A 22885-nucleotide genomic window follows, 5' to 3' on the forward strand; every position below is an offset into this window, starting at 1 on the left:
CTTTTCCAAATGAAAAAATTGCCCCTGGCAGAAGCATTAATCTACACTAATCTATAAAAGCAAATGACTAAAACTCATCACCTCTTGGTAGAAGAATTACAAGTGTGAGAGGGGTAAAATGGAGGTCTTCAATATCTATTGAAATGACTTTTACTTAATCAGCAATTTGGTGTCCCAGAAGGCAGGTTTAGAGGTGATGCCACATGGCTGCCTGTACCTCAGAGTAGAAAGGGTATGGGTTCTCCAAGGGTCTGTAACCATGAACTGCAAATGTCTGTAACTGTGAAAGGGAATGACACCCACTGGGTTACATTAAAAAATTGATGTAGGGAATTCTGTAGATATTGGGAGAAAAAAATACACAAAGTAAACCCAAACCTCATTCTGATTCTCTCACCATCTTAGGGCCATCTTATCTATCTATGAATGGTAGCATAGGGATTTTTCTATATTTTCAAAATTGTATACTGTTGGATCATTTTTAAAACATGGATAAATCCCAAACTGAATCAAGTAACTGGACACTGCTGGAGTCTCACTTTTGGTCAGGAGAGCTGACAACATCCTGCTCCCCCTGGCCTGCACACTGTCTGGCTCAGGGGCCTAAATGTTCTCCTATTATGGAGAAAGGAGATATTTTGAACATTCTCATCAGTCACCCATTCGCCTCTCACACTGGTTGACCTCTCAAACCTCTTCCCCACTCCTGGATTTCATTCTAAATTTACTGAGCACCATTTCTGTCCCTCATCCATTCCAACATGTGATGGTTCCAGATGGTGGCTTCTGTCCATGATTTTGTAAAAAACAAACAAAACAAAACAAAACAAAAGCAATAAAAAAGACTTTCAAAATTCGTTTGCCTGACACCTCCTTAAACTGACCTCCACCTGCAGCACCATGATCATACCAGCAGAATTTGGACACTTTTTCTGGTAGTCAGATACTTTCCATCTCTCATTAGGAAATGTGACTCTCTCTACACTGCATAAAGATTTCCCAGTAGAAATCAACACAGAGATACTGCCTGTGTGTTCCCGAAGGAAATAGTTTCTATAAGAACATGTGAAAGATGCAGTTATAGAAAAGACCACCTAAAACATACATTATGTAAATGATTGTCACCATTCCTTTAAGAGATACATTGTAAAACATGACATTAATAATTATCCTAGAAGAATAAAGCATGCATACTGTTTTCTTAAATTAATTTTAATAAGGTGGTTCCTCCCATGTGCCCAGGCTGGGCCTCTGAACAAAATTGTGCATCTTCAGTGGCAATGCCTGAGAGGATGACTTGGACTTAGGCCTGATATGCAGCCATCCCGGTCCACCCGGCCCGTGCTGCAGGACAGTAGCAGCCCAGGGCCCAAATCCCTTGGTAAGAGCTGAGGGAGAAAATGAGATATCCAAAGCCCCTTACCTTTCTCTAGTCCACTTCAATGGGTACCAGTGCAGTCCATGTGCCCCTGAGGACTCCCACCTGCTGGTCTTTGGCTTCTAAGAGTCAGACCTCACTGGCTTCTCGGGGTCTCAGCTGCTTTCACTCTGCTGAGCCCTGCTCTTTCCCATGGGGATCACTCCACTGCCAGGCATGTCCTCCAGCTCCAGTTGACAGGTCAGCCAAACCAGAGCCAAGAGAATGAACAAAGATTTCAATATCTAGTATGTCCAGCAGAGATCCAAACTGTACAAAAAATAAAGAAGTAGAGATGAACACAGCTCTCCTGACAACATTGTGTCCCAAAGCAATGTCTTCTATGCCCCTCATTAAGGAGTTCACTGCCCCTCACCACATGGGTAAGTGCTTCCAGTGTCTCTCAATTCCTCAACGGGAGGTAATACACATTTTAACACAGTGCCTCAGCAAAGGAAGTGGTGATATTTTACCTACATGTGATAAAGTTCCTGAAAAGATCCCTACACTGCAAAATTCCCCTCCGAAAGACAAGAGAAAAGCTTTCCAATGGCAAAACATTGGCCTCTTTGCTTTTAAAACAGTACCCTTGAAAGAGCCAAAACAATTTTGCTAAAATAAATTGCAGTACTTGAACTTTCTTATTTGAAATCTCACAAAACATTACAATTACTAAAAACAGAAGCTGCTGGCATAAGAATACAAATAGGGACCAAAGGGATAGAACTGAGAGTTCAGAAATAAACCCTCACCCTCATAGTTCATTGCTCTTGCATAAGGGTGTCAAGATAATATAGTGGAGGAACAGTCTTCTTCTCAAATAACGGTGCAGAAAGAACTAGGTAACCACATGCAAAACAATAAACTTAGAGAACTATACTCCCAACCATATCAAACAATTATCTAAAATGGATGAGTGAGTTAATTATAAGATCTATAACCATTAAAAACATCTTAGAAACAGACATAGGGGGCCGGGCATGGTGGCTCAAGCCTGTAATCCCAGCACTTTGGGAGGCCGAGACGGGTGGATCACGAGGTCAGGAGATGGAGACCATCCTGGCTAACCCAGTGAAACCCCGTCTCTACTAAAAAATACAAAAAAAAAAAAACACTAGCCAAGTGAGATGGCGGGCCCCTGTAGTCGCAGCTACTCCGGAGGCTGAGGCAGGAGAATGGCGTGAACCCGGGAGGCAGAGCTTGCATTGAGCCGAGATCCAGCCACTGCACTCCAGCTCGGGCGACAGAGCGAGACTCCGTCTCAAAAAAATACAAAAAAAACAAAAAAAACAAAAAAAAACAGACATAGGGGTAAAACTTAATGACCTCAAATGTGCTATGAATTCTCAGGTTTGACCCAAATGCATGAGAAACAAAAAGGAAAAAGAGATAAATTGGGCTGAAGTTTTGTGCATCAAAGGATATTATCAAGAAAACAAAAGGACCAAACGCAGAATGAGACATAAAAGTTGCAAATCACATAGACAATGGTTTCATGACCAGAATACATGAAGAACTGCTACAACTCGATAACAAAAAGGCAAACCACCAATTTATATAGATGGGCAAAGGATGCAAATAGACATTTATTTAAAGAATATATGCAAATCATTAAGAGGGACATGAAAAGAAACTCAACATCATTAGTCATTAGGAAAATACAAAGTCAAAGCCACAATGAGATCCCACACTGCACCTACAAATATGGCTACCATTCTTTTAAAATGTTAAATAACAAGTGAAAGCCTTATGTAGAATTTGGAATCCTCACACATTGCTGGTGAGATTATAAAAATGTACAGCCACTAGGAGAAACAGTTGTGCTGTTCCTCAAGAAGATAATCATAGAATTCTCATATAAAAGAGCATCCATTCCTAGGTATATACCCAAAGAATTGAATCCAGGGACTCAAATAGGTACTTGCATGGTAATGTTGATTGCAGCATTACTCACAAAAGATAAAATATGAGAACCATCCAAGTGTTCCCCAACTCATGAAAAAACAAGTATGATGACATATGCAACAGAACGTTAACCTGCCATAAAAAGGAAGGAAGTTCTGGCATCCACTGGAACATGCAGGGACTTTGGAAACATTATGCCAAGTGAAATATGTCAGAAATTAATAACACATATATATATAATTGCATTTATGTGAAACATCAAGAATAGGCAAATTCATAGAGACAGAGTAGAGGTGATCAAGGTCTAGGGTGGAAAATACAGGGAGTTATTATTGTTTCAAAGATACAAAGTTTCAGTTTAACATGATAAAAATTTTCTAGGAAAAATAGTGGTGATGGTCACTGAACACTGTGTATGTGGTTAATTCCACTTGATTACACATTTTAAAGTGACTAAAATAGCACATTATTCACAGAACCATGCAAAATCGATTTCTGGGCCGGGCGCGGTGGCTCAAGCCTGTAATCCCAGCACTTTGGGAGGCCGAGACGGGCGGATCACGAGGTCAGGAGATCGAGACCATCCTGGGAAACACGGTGAAACCCCGTCTCTACTAAAAATACAAAAAACTAGCTGGGCGAGGTGGCGGGCGCCTGTAGTCCCAGCTACTCCGGAGGCTGAGGCAGGAGAATGGCGTGAACCTGGGAGGCGGAGCTTGCAGTGAGCTGAGATCTGGCCACTGCACTCCAGCCCGGGCGACAGAGCGAGACTCCATCTAAAAAAAAAAAAAAAAGGAAATCGATTTCTATTATTTAATTCACCCAGGCTAAGGTGTTTCTTATGGCAGTTCAAGCCCATGAATACATCATCTGACCCAGTGTTTTCCATGAAACGTATCACTTTGTCAATCAAGTTACCTGGAATCTCCTGTACCCAGAAGAACCAGAGGTCCCAAAACAAGAGCTCCAGCACGGGATAAACCAGCACAGATCCCATAGGGCAGCCTCGATGTCACACCCTGGATGGCATGTGAGGCTATAGTGATACAACCACAACGTGAAAGTGTAAGCGTTTTTACTACTTACAGACACTGGGGAGCACTCAGCACACCTGGAGACCACAGATACAGAGGTCAGTGAGCCCAGGCAGGGAGGAGAGAAGAGACCGGTAAGCCAGTGGCTTTAGTAAGTCCACGTGTTATCTGACAGCTGTCCAGCAGTGAGCTTTAATGGATGTGTTTGAAGCAATCAGCAAACACTGGGACCAGGAGATAATGCTGTGACTGAGAAGTGGTCACTTTAAATGTGAGTGCAAATGTCAGAATAATCAGTTTAAAGAAAGCAACTGGAGAGAGGGGAGCCCAGCACACCAAGCATGAGAGATGCCTCTGAGATTTCATCGCTGGCCACCAACTGGAGCCACTTGAACCAGATACAGTATTGAAAACTGCCATGGTGAGCAAGGCCAGCCTCTGATGTGAGGCAAATAAATTGACATCTTAAAAACTGAATGCCAAGGCAGCATGACAATAGGAGCACTCCTGACATCCAGCAACACCAGAAGGGTGTATTATTGCTCTTTGATCCAGAACAAAACTCACCCCCACCCGCCTTCTCAGGTGTGAGCAATGTCCATGGAGTAAGTCGGGATGAATCTCTCCAGCTCTGAACCCCTGCTGTGTCCCAGGCACGTGACGCCACACTGTGCACTTTCCCCTGATGACCTCCCTCCATCCTCATCAACTCTTTCTGTCACTGCTCCCTAAATGCCCGCCCGAGCTCCATCTGTCCTGTTGTCTGGGGCATCCCAGGCCGAGCCTAGTGCTGACACAGAACAGCAGCTGCCTGAGGGTTCACAGCCTCCCCAGGAATCAGTCAGGCACCCTGTGACCTGCCTGCCCACTGCACACCATGGGGCTCAGAGCCCATGTGATGGTCAGACACAGGCACCATCCAGGATGTGGCCATCTACCCGCGGCTGTCCTTTGGGAAGACAGACCTCTCCTGTGTCCCTGCCGGGAGAAGGGGGTATTATTGCTCGTTGCTCCCAGAACACAACACACACCCCAACCGCCCTCTCAGGTGTGAGCAGCATCTCTCCAGACAGGCTCTCTGGTGACTGCCTGCTCCTGCTCTACAGAGAGCAGCTTGGCCAGGTCAAAACCCTCAGGACAGATCCCTGGGTATGTCAGCACATGGAGGACTAAGCCCATCATGACCACGGAGTAAGTCGGGATGAATCTCTCCAACTCTGAACCCCTGCTCTGTCCCAGGCTCTCCTGGTGTCTCAATAAGCCATGTTCCACGGGGTTCCTGGGTAACTCCCCACTTCCTCCTACACCACCACTGGGAAAGTGTGGTAATTACAGGACAATCAGCTGGGCAGAGAAGAGAGGACACCAAAGATGGTCAGGAAGAAATGAGAAACCCTGAGCCCCAGCTCAGCCACATCCCCAGGGAACAATAGAGTGACTGAGAACTGTCCCATTGACCATGGGACTCACAGCCAACACCGAGCAACCAGCACAGGCCTCTCATCCCAAGAGGCATGAGAGATTCACCCTGCACACCTCTAGGAAGGACAGTTTCCTCTCGGACACCCAGGTCCTGAATGTCCATCCTTGGAAGCTACAGCCAAGCTAGACACAATTAGAGAAAGAAAGATTCCCTGTCACCAGGCAACACACAGCTCACCCACAGCACAATGGGGTGTCCCTGTGACAGGGATCTGGCATAGTTCCAGTCCACTGCACTGAAGGGGAGAGCCAGATGGGGATGAAAGAGGGCAAAGGGCAAGAAAGTGCACCCTGACCCAGAGCCATGGGGACAGCAGGAGGCTGAGGCGCAGGATTGTGCTTGCCCAACCTACAGGGTATGTGTGTTACTGTGTGTGTCCATGTGCATCCCTTTTGTGTGTGTGTTTGTGTTTCTGCACATAGTGTGTGCCGAGGTTTGTTGACAGAATCACTGCTGAAAAAGGCAGAGGCCTCCACAATTCCCAGGGACCTGACACACAGACAACAGGTAAAAGAGAAGGAGGCACAAGGAGGCAGGAGTGAGAGGGGAGGGGAGAGAGAGGTGCCCTGGGCACGGACCTCACCCATGAGCCAGATAAGTTCTCCTGCCCCGGGAAGAGGCTCAGCACAGAAGGAGGAAGGACAGCACAGCTGAAGGCCATGCTCAGAAAGTTTCTGGATCCCAGGCTCATCTCCACAGAGGAGAACACGCAGGCAGCACAGGCCATGGGGCACCTCTCAGTGCCTCCCTGCACACTGCACATCACCTGGAAGGAGCTCCTGCTCACAGGTGAGGAGAGAACATCCTGCGAGAGGACAGAAGGAGGAAGCAGAATGATTGGATGGGGTTTCCTGGAGAGGATGGGGTTCTAAAAAATAAAAGGAGTCAGCACTTTGGGAGGCTGAGGTGGGTGGATCATGAGGTCAGGAGTTCAAGAGCAGTCTGCTCAATACAGTGAAGCCCCGTCTCTACTAAAAATACAAAAAATTAAAAAGGTTTGGTGGCATGCTCCTGTAATCCTAGCTACTCAGGAGGCTGAGGCAGGAGATTTCCATGAACCCAGGAGGCAGAGGTTGCAGTGAGCGTAGACTGCGCCACTGCACGCCAGCCTGGGTGACCATATGAGACTCCATCTCACAAAAAGAAAAAAGAAAAGAAAAGAAAAGAGAAAAACACAGGAAAGAAGGCTCTGTTGGAGCCTGCATAGGACAAAATATACCAGAGAGGGACAGGGGTCAAAACAGGAAAATCATTTTGAACTGGAATTGGTAAGAGGTAGCAAAATGTCAAGTGTTTTGTTTTCCTGGTTAATTATCACTGGCCACCACATTTTGAAAAATGATAATAATAACGATTATCAGATGACACTTCAAATGAAAATATAAGCAGGGCATGAAACACTGTCCTCAGCAAAAAACCTCAACAATTGGGGAAAGAGAAAAGAAAACACCAGGCATGGAGGACCCTGGGAACTCTCACATGTACAGGAGTCTGCCTCCTGTCCGAGGCACTGGGGTACAACCCAGATCAAAAGTCCTTGTCCTCAGGGAATTCATGCTCTCATGGGAAGCAAGATAGACAGACAAAGAGATCTGGAATGTGAGGCCAGATGCTGACAAGAGCTCCGGAGGGAGCAGAGCAGAAAAACGTCAGAAAGGGAAGACCCAGTGTCTCTGAAGGAGGTGTTAGGAAAGAAGTCTAAGGATGCCCTCATGTGAGTAGGACCTGAGAGCATTTTGGAGGGAGCCGTGCAGACCCCTGGGGAAGAGAATTCCAAACAGAAAAGTGCCAAGGTCGGAAGTGTTGAAGGAATGAGGGTCATACTGCTGACTTTGACCCAGTAGGACAGTTTGAGACACACACACAAACACACACACACACAGAAAAGGGGTGTGTGTGTTTGTGTGTGTTTTCAAGGCTGATGACTGAAGAGATCTTCTCAGGTCCCAGGGCCCCATCTTTTCACTCCAATACATAGGTCTCAATATTGACTGATGCTCTCTCCACCTCCTAGCATCACTTTTCATCTTCTGGAACCTGCCTACCATGGCCCAAGTCATGATTGAAGCTCAGCCAACTGAAGTTTCTGAGGGGAAGGATGTTCTTCTACTTGTCCACAATTTGCCACAGAATCCTACTGGCTACATCTGGTACAAAGGGCAAATAACGGATATCCACAATTACATTACATCATATGTAATAGACACTGATACAATTATATCTGGGCCTGCATACAGTGGACGAGAAACAGTATATTCCAATGCATCCCTGCTCATCCAGAATGTCACCCATAAGGACACAGGATCCTACACCATACAAATCATAAAGTGAGGTGATAGCACTAAAGGAGTAACTGGACATTTCACCTTATACCGTGAGTGATTCCACATGATCCCTGGGTGTTGGGGGTGGGGGTCACTTCTACTTTGCACACACAGGATGGTCAGGCCTACACTGCCTGTGCCCTCTCTGCATTGTGTCCCATGTTGGGGTTTTGGCATTTAGTGCAGGACACACACAGAGGAGACAAACTTCAGCAGATGAGAATTCCTTTCCTGCCTCCAGACCCTGCAGACACTTGCTACACAGGAAGGAGTCTGATGGGGGTGCTCAGCAGGAGGAGATCAGTCTCAGCCAAGCACCTCATGCCCTGTTCATAAACTTGACCCTGAGAAAGACCCTGGAGAACTGAGTAGGGCTTTGCCTAAGAAGCCCCCTCAGATACTCTCAGAGAATCTCAGCCTTAGAAGCCTCAACCCCAGACCCCTGTCCCTAAATCCTTACTCCAGATAAAGCTGAGGAGCCTGTGCCACGGCGGGGTTGTGGCACAGATTACTGGGACTGGGGATTCACCAGCTGTCTGAGGTCTGTGTCTTCTGGAGCTGCTCACCAGCCAGGGTTCAGCCCTCAGAGCCTCATCTGGGAAAGGACAGAGCTTTCTTCACCTGAGACTCAGAGTGGAGAGGACAGAAAGACAAGCTTTGTAGGCCATCAGCCAATGGCTTTGCGAGGCTTAGGACACTCCATAGAAACTCTAATGTCCCCAGAAGCAGAAACAGAAGAGAGAAAATATACCTGGCAGCAGCTTGTCCACAGAGATCTGACCTAAAGGTGCTCTCTCATGGAAGTGAATAATAATAAATGCTGTTTGTGTGAACACCTCCACTGTGCCGAGCATTAGGTCAGGTGACTGTGAAGAATCTACATTTTATTCACAGATAGCATGAAAAGCCACAGTCCATTTGCCATTTAGCTTATTTGACTGAGAAAAAACTGAGGCACAGGAAGTCACAGTCACCAAACCAGAGTCATACAAACACAAAAGGCAGATCAGGGTCACATGAGGTCTGTCTGCAGCCACAGGCCCTTCCTCTCCTCCACTAGAAGTGAGGAATTATTGGGTTCCAAAAACCCATAGTCATTTATTGGCTCAAATCCTCTCTTCTTAGGCATCCAAACCTCAGAGGAGTGAGAGTAAATGGTCAGCTGATGAGTCTGTACTCCAGAACTAAATCACCTGCCTCAACTGTCAGAGTCAGTGCAGAAAATGTCCAGGCCTCTCCTGCATATCTTAACCCTTATCCCTGAACCTGAAATCCTGTGTTTCCCAAAGTGTCCATGTCACTGGCATGACAGGATAAAGGAGAGGACCTTGTTTTCTTTCCCCACTCACACCCTGCACCAGCACAGGCCCAGTGAGAGACACACACTCAGGAGCTCTCACATAACAAATGAAGGAATTGACTAAAGAAATGAATGATTCATAACATCTTTAGAGACTGGATCATGGAGGCAGAATTCTAGGAAGTTCTAGCCACACCTGTCCTTGGCCTTCAGAGGCTGACAGCCATGTTTCATTCCCCCTCTACCTCTTGCCTCTAATGCCACCCTACCTAATATAACTCTGAAGCTCTTTGGCCACTGGAGAGTTTTCAGGGCTCCCTTGTCCTGGGCTGTTGAGCTGAGGCACCTGGTCCCTGGGGTCTCTGAAGTCACTGTAGGGCCAATGTTCACTGCCATTCTATCTCTGCCTCTCTCTGCTTCTCTGTGTCCCTCATCTTTTTCCCACTTCATTCTAACTGGTAATCCCTGTCCTGCACAGCTTCTTCCTCCACTCCTTGGCTTTTCCCAGACACTCCTTCTAACTAGGCTGACTGTTCTATTCCCTTCCTGCTAACACTGTGGCCTGGCCCACCTCCCAGGAAATAGGAAAGGCACAGAAATCACCCGGAGTTTCCACTCCTGCCAGGCTTCATCTCGGGCCAATGTCCCCAGGTCACTAAGAGAATGAGCTTCCACTGTATCCCCATCCAGGGCTCTGTCCCTTTGTGAGGCTATTCTGTGGACAAGACCGTGGGACAGGGATAGGCAGCTCTTCCATCCACTCTTATAATTCCCAGAGTAGTTCTTCTGGCCTCCTGCATAAAGAAAACCAATTTATCCCGATGGTGATTTGCAGTAAAGAAAGATTTTAATGAGTCCAAGTCTGCCAAACAGGAGGATGGAGGTTTCTTATTACTCAAATCAGCCTCCCTAGTGGAGCAGAGGTTAGAGATTTTCAAGGATATTTTCAGGGGCACAGGACTAAAAAATGGGTACTGCTGACTGTTTGGGGATGAAATCATGCGGGCGGAGGGAAATGATCTGTTTCTGCTTGAATCTGCCACGTGACTGGCTGAGCCATTAGTCATGGGTATGGATGAGGTCAGCGGGTTTCCAGAATGCAAACAATGAGAAACAACTCAAAAGACCAACCTCAGGTTCTACAATAGTGATGTTATCTATAGGAGCAATTAGTTACAAATTTCATAAACTCTCGCCAAATGACATTTGAGCAGTAAGTGATTATGGAAACTGTGCCTCCATTTTAGCAGAATTCACTTCCCTCCTATAATCCTATTCTCATGGTCTTTCACCAGTTTTACAAAGGCAATCGCTGGGCAAAAGAAGGGTATTAGTGTTATGGAGGAACTATTATTATTATTGCTTCAAAGTTAAGCCATAAACTAAATGCCTCCCATGGTTACCCTGGCCTATGTCCAGGAATGAGTGAGGACAGCCAGCCTGAGACTAGATGCCAGATGGATTCAGCCATGCTACTTTGCTATCACTGTTGTAAACTTTGCACTGACTCACCAGGTTGTCAGTTGTTGGACAGACCTGTAGTGCCCAAAGCCCATGGGCTGATTTCACCCATTTCACTCGTGACTCCATCCTCAACCTACTATGGAGTTCACATTCTCCAGTCACTTCCTAGAGATTTCTGGTTTCCTGTCAGGCATATAACAAGCTTGAAATTTGTCACTCGGTTTTAACAGTAAGTAAAAAGCTGACCAAATCCAAAGTCAACAACTCATTAAAATCCCTAAGAGATTAGCCTGGCACAGTGGCTCACGACAGTAATCCCAGCAGTTTGGGAGGCTGAGGCGGGCTAATCATGAAATCAGGAGATCGAGACCATCCTGGCTAACACAGTGAAAGCCCGTCTCTACTAAAAATACAAAAAATTAGCCGGACATGGTGGTGGGTGACTGTAGAGGCTGAGGCAGGAGAATGGTGTGAACCCGGGAGGCGCAGCTTACAGTGAGCCAAGATCATGCCAGTGTACTCCAGCCTCAGCAACAGAGCGAGACTCCATCTCAGAAAAAAAAAATGGGTTGTTAGAGAAATGAAGAATGCTTTTGATGCTTACTGGTAGACTGCACACAGCTCAGGAAGGAATCCCTAGCTTGAGGATGTGTCAATAGAAACTTCCAAAACTGAAACAGGAAAGTTCAAAAAGAGTGGGGGGAAAAGAAGTGGAACAACATATTCAACTTCATATTTAATATTTTGTATTGACAATAGCAATTTTTCAATTTTGTAGTTGTGGGACAACTACCAAGGCTGTAACATACATATAATGGGAATACTGATGGTTTCAGGGACCTGTTGGAGGTGGTCAGGTGGCTGCTACCTCATGGCTTTACGGCCTGTGCTACAAACCATTGTTTCATCATTATGATGTCATTTTCATGAGTTGGGGTTCTTCATGTGGGGGACACATGAGCCATTGGATTCTCACTTAGACTCTTCCTAATTCACACAAACTTAAACTCTAGTCGTATTTCCTAAGGTTAACAGAAAATGAAGAAAGCATTTCAAATACCTGTTTTGGGCTCCTCCAAATTTTTCCTAACTCTGCACAGAAATTAGAAACAGGGAGTTCTTTCTCTATTTACTAACATAACACTTATTACTTCTTTTAATTTGACATCATTCCTCTCTTTATGTAATTGACACATTGACCAGTTCTGTCCTTTTAACGGGACTCTCTCTACTTAAGGACTTGCTAATTTCAAATCACCATTGGTATCTTTCTTTGAGCATAATGTGGTCCTGCTGGAATTCACCCCACACCTAAACCTTAATTTGGTATCAAGAGAAATGCTACTACCAGCAACTGATCTTAGATGTTGGGACCATCCGTAAAAATTTCCACTTATGACAACCTTTAATGTTTCCTCCAAATTTTGCTGTTGTTGTTGTTACTGGAGGCAGAACATAGCATGAGGTCTAAATTCCTGAGAACTTTTTATGGGAAAATTACAGTATTACAAATTGAGCATGCCAAATACAGAAATCCAAAATCTGAAATGCTCCAAAATCCAACACTTCTGACCACTGATGTGATGCTACAAAGAAGTGCTCACTGGAGCATTTTGGATTTTAAATCTTTCAGATGTGGGATGCTAAACCAGTACATCTACTGCAAATATTCCAAAATTAAAAAGAAGTTAGAAATCCAAAACACTGGGTTTTAAGCTTTCTGCATAACGAACACTTTATCTGTATGAACTATAGGCATGAAGCTGCACAGGAGATCTCTAGAACCTCCTCATCCTGCATAACTGAAACCGCACACCCACAGAACAATACCCTATTCCCCTGACCCCAGCTCCTGGAATCTACTGCTCTACTCTCTGATTCACTCTGGAATCCACTGAGATGAGGGACATAAAGTAGTCACACTCATAGAATCAGAGAGTAGAATGTCTAATAAGAGAAAGTATCTGCAAGATTTCTTCCCAAATATTGGTCTACTAGTCACCAAACACATACAGACCATGAGGGCCAGACTTCCATCATCAGTTCATGCTCGCCCTTTCCACCAGTCAGTTCAGCATTTGCAAACATCCACATGTATTTCTAGAAAGATCCACATTGTCCTCACCTGCCCTCTACAGGGGGAAGGGAACATCATGGATCCAGAACAGGGAACATAGTCTTGGCCCAAAGCTATCAGCTCTTGCCTGTCCCCTTCACTCTTTGTAGGTCATTCCTTGGACTCTGCTCCATCTTTAGAGGTCACTGGCTCAAGTCAGTCACTATGAGACAGCTGGGAAAACTGCCCCACCTTGTGGCTCCACTGCCTGATGACTGAACTGACCTCCAGACTTGACTCTGGTCTCCCCTGTGTTATTTCTGCTCAAGTACCCAGTCCAAGGCCAGGCTTCCCAAACCCAAAGGGTTTAAGGACATTGGGAAGTTCCATCATCCATCTCTAGGATGTCCTTGGAAGGGGAAGCTACAGAAAAAGCATACCTTGGGGTGCAAAGTAAGACTGAAACTAAGAAGATTCCAGCACTGCATGCTCCAGGTGAGGACCACAGGGTGGGCCAGGCAGGCAGTTGGAGAGGGAGAGACTCAGAGAGGCACCAGGGGCTGTGACTGCTGGTCCCACGTTTTTCCATGACCCAATGCTGCTGCTCAATTCACACTTGGGAAAGTCTGTGCTTCTACCACATAAGGCAGGCAGCCTCACAACCTCTGAGCCCTCAGATTGCCATGCATGTGTCTTGTAACACACATACCTTCCATGGGCTTTTAGGGACTTGGACGTCCTGAGTGGTGGGCAATGCCAAATCTGATTGAAAAATGTCTTAGGAGGAATCAAAGGTGCCAAACAGGGCTATCTTCTCTCTGTTATCTGCAAAGTGGAGACTTCCAAGCCCTCCATCTCCAGCAGCAACTTAAACCCCAGGGAGGCCACGGAGACTGTGATCTTACCCTGTGATCCTGACACTCAGAACGCAAGCTACCTGTGGTGGAAAAATGGTCAGAGCCTCCCTATCAGTTCCTCGTTGCAGCTGTCGGAAAACAACAGGACCCTCATTCTATTTGGTGTCACAAATTATACTGCAGGACCTTATGAATGTGAAGTGAAGAGCCCAGGGAGTTCCAGCCGCAGTGACCCAGTCACCCTGAATCTCATCTGTGAGTATCTTCTGTTCCTCTGTGAACCAGGCTGCCATCCCAAATACACATGGCCAGAGGCCAGGCCTCCCAGTCCCTCCCAGGTGTAAGTACAAAGAACTTTACCCCTGGACATGAAAGCTTGCCAAGACTACTAAGGCTAGGCTTAGGCTTGATCTACAATGGGAGAGAAGAGGCTGCTCCTGTCACGGGAAACTCAGGGTCCACAGCTTATGATGGGAGAAACAGGTGAATGTCTCAGGTTCCGGATCAGTGAACACAGCAGGGATTTGACTGGGACTTCAGTGTTGTGATGTAGCTCACAGGGTAACTGTGGCCCTTCCACAGACCTGGATTTTTCCTTCCCTCTGACAATATCACCTGTGACTTTATTCTCTTTGCTTCAGATGGTCTGGATACCCCCACCATGTCTTCTTCATACACCTATTACCATAGAAGGGAAGTCCTCAAACTATCCTGCCTCACAGACTCTCACCCACTGGCAGAACATTCTTGCCTGATTGATGGGAAGTTCCAGCAATCAGCACAAGTGTTCTTTATCCCCAAATCACTAAAACATATACAGGGGTCTATGTCTGTTTCATGCATAACTCAGCCACTAGTGGAATGAATGTCATAATCAAGAGGATCATAGTCCCTGGTAAGTGGATCCCTGGAGCATTGCCAATATGTTTTCCAGTGAAATCTCTCTGGCTATTAGGGAAGACCCAACTGCCCTCTGCAAAGGGAGAGGGAATATCAAAAACCCAGGACAGGGAATATGTTTCTGATCCAAAACAACCAGCTTTTGCCTGTCACCTTCACTCTTTCTAGTTCATTCTTTAGACTATACAGTAACAATGAACAATCTGAAAGGAAATTAAGAAAAGAATTTCCATTCACATTAACATCAAAAGGAATAAAATATTTTGGAATAAGTTTAACCTAAAAGGTCTACGGGTTATACCCTGAAAACTACAAAACATTACTGTAAGAAATTAAAGACGACATCAATATATGGAAAGACAATTCATTCTCACTGATTGGAGCAATCAATGTTGTTAGGAAGACAATATTACCCAAAGTGATCTGCAGATTGAACGCAATCCCTACCAGAATCCCAGTAACATTTTTTGCAGAATTACAAAAATCTATCCTAAATCTGACCTGACAGGCTCTTATTGATGACTGCCACAACAGAGACACTGAGGAAAAGATGCAACCATGAAAACGTGGAAAATTTTGATGACATTGAAAATAGCAATCATTATTTCTCACATCCCAAAGCCTTCAAAAATATACAAGTGCATCATGGCCAGTATGCAACTGAACAAAAACTAATCACCAAGCTAGAAATATGGTGAGAGAGAGAAAAAAAAAGAGCAAGAATATATTTGGACTATCACCTCCCACTTTTGCATACTAATCTGAGGCTGAAAAGAAATGCTCACTGGAGCATTTTAGATTTTGAATCTTTCAGATTTGGGATGCTAAATCAGTAAGTATGTGACAAATATTTCAGAATCAAAAAATGTCAGAAATCGAAAACACTTATTGCCCTAAGTCTTATGCATAAGAAACACTCAATCTGTGTGAACTGTAGGCATTAAGCTGTACAGCAGATCTCTAGAACCTCCCCGTCTTGCATAACTGAAACTGCACCCCCATGAACAACTTCTGATTCTCTCCACTCCCAGCTACTGGCAACCAGCAGTCTCTTCTCAGATTCACTCTGGAATCCACTTCCATGAGATCTCTAGATTAGTCAAACCCATGGAATCGAAGCATAGAGTGTCCAGTGAAAGGAAATATTTGCAAAACTTCTCCCCAAATTTGTCTCATATCCATCAAACACACATGATCCATGAGGACCAGATATCCAGGAGTTAACTCCCACCCTTTCCCCCAGTCAGTTCTGCATTTGCAAATGTCCACATATATTTCTGGAAGGATCCACATAGTCCTCACCTGTCCTCTGTGGAAGGAGAGGAAACTTAAAGGACCCAGAACATGGAATATGGTTCTGCTCCAAAGCCACCAGCTCTTGCCTGTCCCCTTCACTCTTTCTAGATCATCTCTTGCACTCTGCTCTATCTTTGGAGGTCACTGGCTCAAGTAAGTCTTCAAGAAACACCTGCAGAAAACTGCCCCACCTTGTGCCTCCACTGCCTGATGACTGAACTGACCTCCAGGCAAGACTCTGGTCTCCCCTGTCTTATTTCTGCTGAAACATCCAGTCCCAGCCCAGGCTGCTCAGTATCTTCAGGGTTTCAGGACAATGGGAAATGCCATTATTACTCATCTCTAGAATGTCCTTGGAAATGGAAGCTGCAGAGAAATCACATCTAGGGGGGCAAAGTAGGATGGAATTTGGAAGGGGCCCAGCAGTTGCACATTCCAGGTAAGGAACCCAAGGTGATCCAGTCAGTCAGCTGATTAGAGAGAGACTGGGAAGTGTAACAGGGGCTGTGGCTCCCACTGACGTGTCTGTCGATGACCCAACACTGCTGCTCAATTCACACTTGAGAAAGTATATGCTTCCCTCAGACAGAGCAGGTGGCCTCACAGTCTTTGAGCCCTTACATCATCATGCATCTATCGTGTGACAAACACACCAGCTATTGACTTTCAAGGACTCGGGTGGGCTGAGAGGTGGGAGATGCTAACTCTGATTGAAGGATGCCTGTAGAGGAATCAAAGGTGCCACACAGGACAATCTTCTGTTATCCACCCAGCGGAGCTTCCCAAGCCTACATCACCAGCAACAACTTCAGCCCCATGGAGAATAAGAATGTTGTAGCCTTAACCTGTGAACCTAAGACTCAGGGCTGCATCTACATGTGGTGGGTAAATAGTCAGAGCCTCCTGGTCAGTCCCAGGCTAAAAGAACCCGGTAAAAACAGGATCCTCATTCTAGCCAATGTCACAAGAAATGACACAGGACCCTATGAATGTGAAATATGGGATCGAGTTGGTAGCATCTGCAGTGATCCAGTCACCCTGTATGTCCTTTTTTTCTTTGGTTCCTCTGTGGACCAGGCCACCAGCAAAAATCCAAACGACCAGAGGCCAGGCATCTCAGTCTCTCTCAGGTCCAAGTGCAGACACTTTTATTTCTGGACACCAGGGCTGTCCATAAGTCCCTGCCCTGGGAAAACTTGGATAGGCACAGCCTTAAGAAAGAATATAAAGGGAGGGGCTGCTCTTGTCATGGGAGACTTGGGGTCTACAGCCTGTGATGGGAGAAACATGTGAGTACCTCAGGCCTCGGCTCAGTGAAGACAGAAGGGGTTTGGCTGGGCCTTGAGGGTGTGTCTTTTCTCAGAGGGACACTGAAATCCCTTTAAGAGACCAGGTGCATCCCCTTCCCTCAGATGACATCACCTGTGGCTTTTTTCTCTTTACACCAGATGGTCCACATGACCCCAGCATTTTCTCTCCATTCACCAATTACCGTTCAGGAGAAAATCTCTTCTTGTCCTGTTTCGCGGACTCTAACTCACCGGCAGAGTATACTTGGATGATTAATGGGAAGTTCCTGCAATCAGGACAAGAGCTCTCTATCCCCAAAATTACTACAAAGCATAGCGGGATCTATGGTTGCTCTGCTCGAAACTCAGTCACTGAAAGTGAACGTTCCACATTCCAGAGGATCAAAGTCTCTTAAGTGGATCACTGCATCATTGGCAATAGGGTTTTAGGTTTTACTAGCCATGTGACAACAGGAAAGTTGTTACACTACTCTAAGCTTCTGTCTTTTCATCGGCAAATGGAAATAATGTCTACCTGACAGGGTTACTGTGTGAATTAAATGAGGTACAGGTAAAGTATTTAGCACAGGGCCTGGCACATAGGACATGCCCCTCAACAGTACCTATTTACACATATATATAGAAAAAGATGTAACACATAAAACACTAGGACATGGTTACTGACTACTTGTGGGAGAGAAAGAAAAAAAACTAAGTGCAAACAATCAATCGTGGTATGTTAGTTTTTACCAGCTGAGATGCATCCAGGATGGGATTAGACATATAATTAATCAGGGAAGACACCTGTGAGGGAATGTGGAGCAGGCATGAAGACAGTATGGGAGAACCCAAAGGAGGTGGTGAATTTGAAATGCACTGACCTGGGCCTTCTGTCAATCAAGTCCCTGCCATAGAGACTTAACAGGGTCTCATTCATGGTTGCCACCACAGAGACACTGAGAAAAAGATGCAACCATGAAAAGGTGGAAAGGTGGAAAGTTCTAATGACATAGAAAATAGTGACTAGCCTTTCTCCCATCTGAAAGCTTTTGGAAATATCTCAGTGCAGCAGACAATTGACAGAGGACTGATCAAAAACCTAGAAACATGGTGAGAGGGTATAAAAACTGCAAGAATATAATCATCTCCTATCAACTTTCCAACAGAAATAATACATTTCTTGAAGAAACAATTACAGAGTACCTCATGTTACATGCTGGTTCCTGAGGTTCACCCCTATAAAATAACATCATCTCCATTCCTTCTTTTCTTTTCTTTCCATGACAGCTCCTTTAAGAAAAGGACATCTATCCTGGCATTATTCGACATAGCAGCCGTGATGTCATTTCTGTATTTCGGGTCATCTGGCAGGTATGATGGCCTTTTCTCTTGTGCTGTTTCCTGCAGGGCTGACTGCCATGCTTGGGAGAGGGAAAAGACTTATTGGCCTATACCTGGGACTGGATCTCCTCCTTCCTCCACCAAACTCCTGCTTCTCAGCAGTAATTCCTGCAGTTCCCTTTCTCCCTGGCCTTTATGCTATCTGTACCCCAATGCCTTTTAGAGTTAATTATCTCTGGCTTCTGCTTGTTTGTTGCTCAGATTCAAATGAGAAACACAATTTCATATTGTGAAACCCTCCTCATTATTTTTAACATCTCTCAACAGTGTAATTATTTCCATTCCCATAAAGCTCAACCACTTCTCAAAGTGTTGCTTGACTTCTTGTCTCCAGACTTTGAAACCTTCCTTGCATATGACTGCCTCATTAACTTTCTAAAGTCTAGTTAATTCACTAAATCAAGAACCTCCAGTGTCTACTCTAGCCTATTTGGTAAGCTCAAATTGCTTCTATTTACTAATTCTTCTCACTTCCTTTACCCCTACTTCCTAGTATAATTTCTCCATCCTAATTAGAACTGTCTTCCTACCCATCCCTGTCACTTCACCTATATAGACATAAAATTCTTGGTTTCAAAGCTATGCTTAAAAACAGGGTGAACTCCGCTCCACCATCCTCACTACAGATGTAACCACACCCTTCATCAGAGCGATCTCTGACCTCATGGAGAACAAAGACTTTAGGATTAGCCTGTGAACCTGAGACTCAGAACACAACATATGTATGGTTGAGATCTTTTCCTGATGACCAATTCACATGTTCAGAAAAGATACAGAAATGATGGCAACGTCCCTACCCCAAGGGACATAAAGCCTAAGACAGAAAATGAGACCTGAAAATAATCATGATACCAAAATAGAAAAAAAGTGAAGGCCACAAGAAATCAGAGAAATCTGATGGGAAATATAGCTACACATTAGAATCACTGGAAAACATTTTTAAAAGTGGATGCTCAAGCCCCACCCATGAGTTCCAGTTTATAGGTCTGGAGAGGGACCCAGACACTGGTAATTTTTAAGTCTTCCCTGACACTACAAACATGTAATGAGGATGGAGAACTCTTGTTGTAATAGGTAGAATTTAAAACTAAGTCAATGATTTTCAGCTAGAAGTACTGGAATTACCTAAGGACCTTTTTGAACATACATAAGACTATACATTTTTGGCCTTAATTATTAATGGGCTACACCAAGAACTCAGTAATCCTGTTGGAAAACAGAAGATGAATGGACAAGCCACCTTATTTGATACGTTAAAATATATATAAAGCATTTTCAAATGAGTGATAAGTGATGCTAAACCTTGTCTAAATAATATTTATGGGAATGTTAATAATATGAATATTCTAGGCTGGGTGCAATGTCTCAGGTCTGTAATCCCAGCACTTTGGGAGGCCGAGGCTGGCAGATCATGAGATCAGGAGATCGAGACGATCCTGGCTAACACGGTGAAACACCGTCTCTACTAAAAACACAAAAACAAATTTAGCCAGGTGTGATGACAGGCTCCTGAATTTCCAGGTTCTCCAGTGACTGAGGTAGGAGAATGGCGTGAAGGCAGGAGGTGGAGCTTGCAGTGAGCAGAGATTCTGCCACTGCACTCCAGCCTGGTCAACAGAGGGAGATTCCATCTCAAAACAAAAAAAAAACTAAAATATTTTTAAAAAATGAGTTCTAAAAACTATATGAAATTTCCGGAAATCGAATATGTTATCAGTTATAGTGTCATATGCCACAGAAGTAACTAGATTTCTCTGTGAGCTGTGTCTTTACCATAATAAACCTAATATAAAACTCATTAGATTTTTAACCATGGTACTTTTAAATCTTTGTCATTCCCAGACAGTTGCTTTGATTCTTCCTCGAGGTATTTACAGTCAGCTATAGTCCAAAATTGCTTTTTCTTTGAGGAGATATATGGAAAAGACTCTGACAATGACTCTTGAATACAAGTTTCTGATAACTTCAAGATCATACCACTGGACTCTCTGAGAACTTTCAAAATTTTAACGAACAGACTGATAACTTCATGCAATTCAAGACAAAGAAGAAAAAAAACCTCAGTTTTATTGGACTAAATAATCGAAAGGAAAATGTTTTCATAATTTTTTATTTGAAAATGTGCTGATTCTTTGAATGTTTTAATCTCCAGATTTATGAATTTTCTCTTTTAAGCTATTTATATTTTATAGCAATTTGATAAAGTATACTTTCGTAAACAAAAATTGAAACATTTGTTTTTACTCCCAATCTGAGTGCCTCAGAATTGGGAAACTACTCATGAGTATTCATATGTTTAGGGTAATAAAGTTATTTGCACAAGTTCAGTAAGAATCTACTCTCTTTATAACAGGACACATTTGAAAACATTGGTTATGTTACCAAGGCTTTGACTGGGATGTTCTATTTGAGAATATACATAGACTAAACCCATAGGGAATGCAGGGAAAGTCTGAAGTTGGCATTGGTTTGGCTTCCTAGTCTCAAGAGGTTTTTGAAAGTTTAATCTGAGAGTCTTATAAAACTTCTAACAAAGCAAAGTTTAAAAAGATCTTCTATGGTCCATTGCTACCCTTGCTGCACTTAGGTAAAGAATCTAGGCAAGTTCGGTGAGACTCAATCTATTTTGCAAACAAATTCATCCTACTGGGATTATCCTTGGTTAAAATAGAGACCCTTATATAGAGAAAAATTATTTTGAAAAGAAAAACTGTAGTACACCTGTTACCATATTGAACCACTGTTCATTATCTTTGAGTATTTATAATCCATTGGTAGACTGGACTGCACCCTGAATTCTTTTAGTTCTTTCAATTCAATTTTCTCCAATGAAATCATTAAGAACAGGAACAGCTCTGTTCCTGAAGCCATATAAGCTAGAGGTGGACAACTCAGTGTAAATTTCATGGGAAAACCCTCGTGTCTGAGGTGTGGGCCACTCAAAGCTCAACAAATGTTCAACACCATCACTTAGAGACACTTAAACTGCAAACCACAACAACAAGTTGACTGCACACCGTGGACAACTTTTCTCAAGATGTCAGAACAAGAATGTCAATCATGATGAGACTCTTACCTCTCTTAATTTGTTCTTGTTTATGCCTGTCTCCTTTGATTCCCAGAATAATGCTGTACTTAGGATTTCACAAGAAGTAGCTTCTGAGAGCAAGCTAACAGTGTCAGGTATATCACATCAACCACACTTTTTTTTTTTTTTTTTTAAGATGCGGTTTCTCTCTTTTGCCCACACTGCAGTGCAATGGCACAATCTTGGCTCAGTACAACCTCCACCTCCTGGGTTCAAGTGATTCTCCTGCTTCAGCCTCCCTAGGAGCTGGAATTATAGCCTTGCTCCACCACAACAGGCTAACTGCGTATTTTTAGTAGAGACGGAGTTTCTATATGTTGGTCAGGCTGGTCTCGAACTTCTGACCTCAGGTGATCCACACGCCTCGGCTTCCCACAGTACTGGGATTACAGGTGTGAGCCACTGCATGTGGCTCACACATTTTTACATAACAGGAGATCCTTTAGTCCACTCAAAGGCTGAAGTTAGCTACATCTATAACACAACTTTTTCCTCAAATGTATGGAGCTTTTTTGGGCTTCTACTTCTATACTTGTCTATTCTTCTTACTCCCTGTTTTAATTTAAGGTAGACATGCAATGCTAGAAAATAGAATTGCTCTCTACCAGCTAAACAGGAGGGAGCCTGTGCAGTTTCTGACACTTCTTATTGTACATGGATAAATACATCGGGTATTGTAGAGACTCAGTTGTAAAAATAAACAAATGTGCTGCCTGATTAAAATGACTAGACTCTTCTGGCTTCTTCTTTCATCTATTCTATTGTAGTTGGTTTGCATCTTGCTTAAGGTGCATATTCCAACCTCATGATATTTTTGTACTGATAGTCATACTGGTAGTCTCCCTCATGTGGTGCAATTTACAAACATTTTTATTTGTGTGAAAATATTTGTGTGCAGCCATCCTTCAATATGAAATTGTTTCTCGGCCAGGCGCGGTGGCTCAAGCCTGTAATCCCAGCACTTTGGGAGGCCGAGACGGGTGGATCACGAGGTCAGGAGATCCAGACCATCCTCGATAACACAGTGAAACCCCGTCTCTACTAAAAAATACAAAAAACTAGCCAGGCGAG

At 44.2% G+C, this 22885-nt stretch overlaps 1 pseudogene; it reads left to right on the forward strand.

Annotated features, from left to right (window-relative positions):
- The first annotated feature begins 6468 nt into the window (after window positions 1-6468).
- Window positions 6469-17775, forward strand: LOC105525019 (annotated as a pseudogene).
- Window positions 17776-22885: the final 5110 nt, after the last annotated feature.

This window comes from Colobus angolensis, unplaced genomic scaffold, assembly GCF_000951035.1.
Source record: "Colobus angolensis palliatus isolate OR3802 unplaced genomic scaffold, Cang.pa_1.0 Scaffold512, whole genome shotgun sequence".
In the NCBI taxonomy this organism is placed as follows: Eukaryota; Metazoa; Chordata; class Mammalia; order Primates; family Cercopithecidae; genus Colobus; species Colobus angolensis.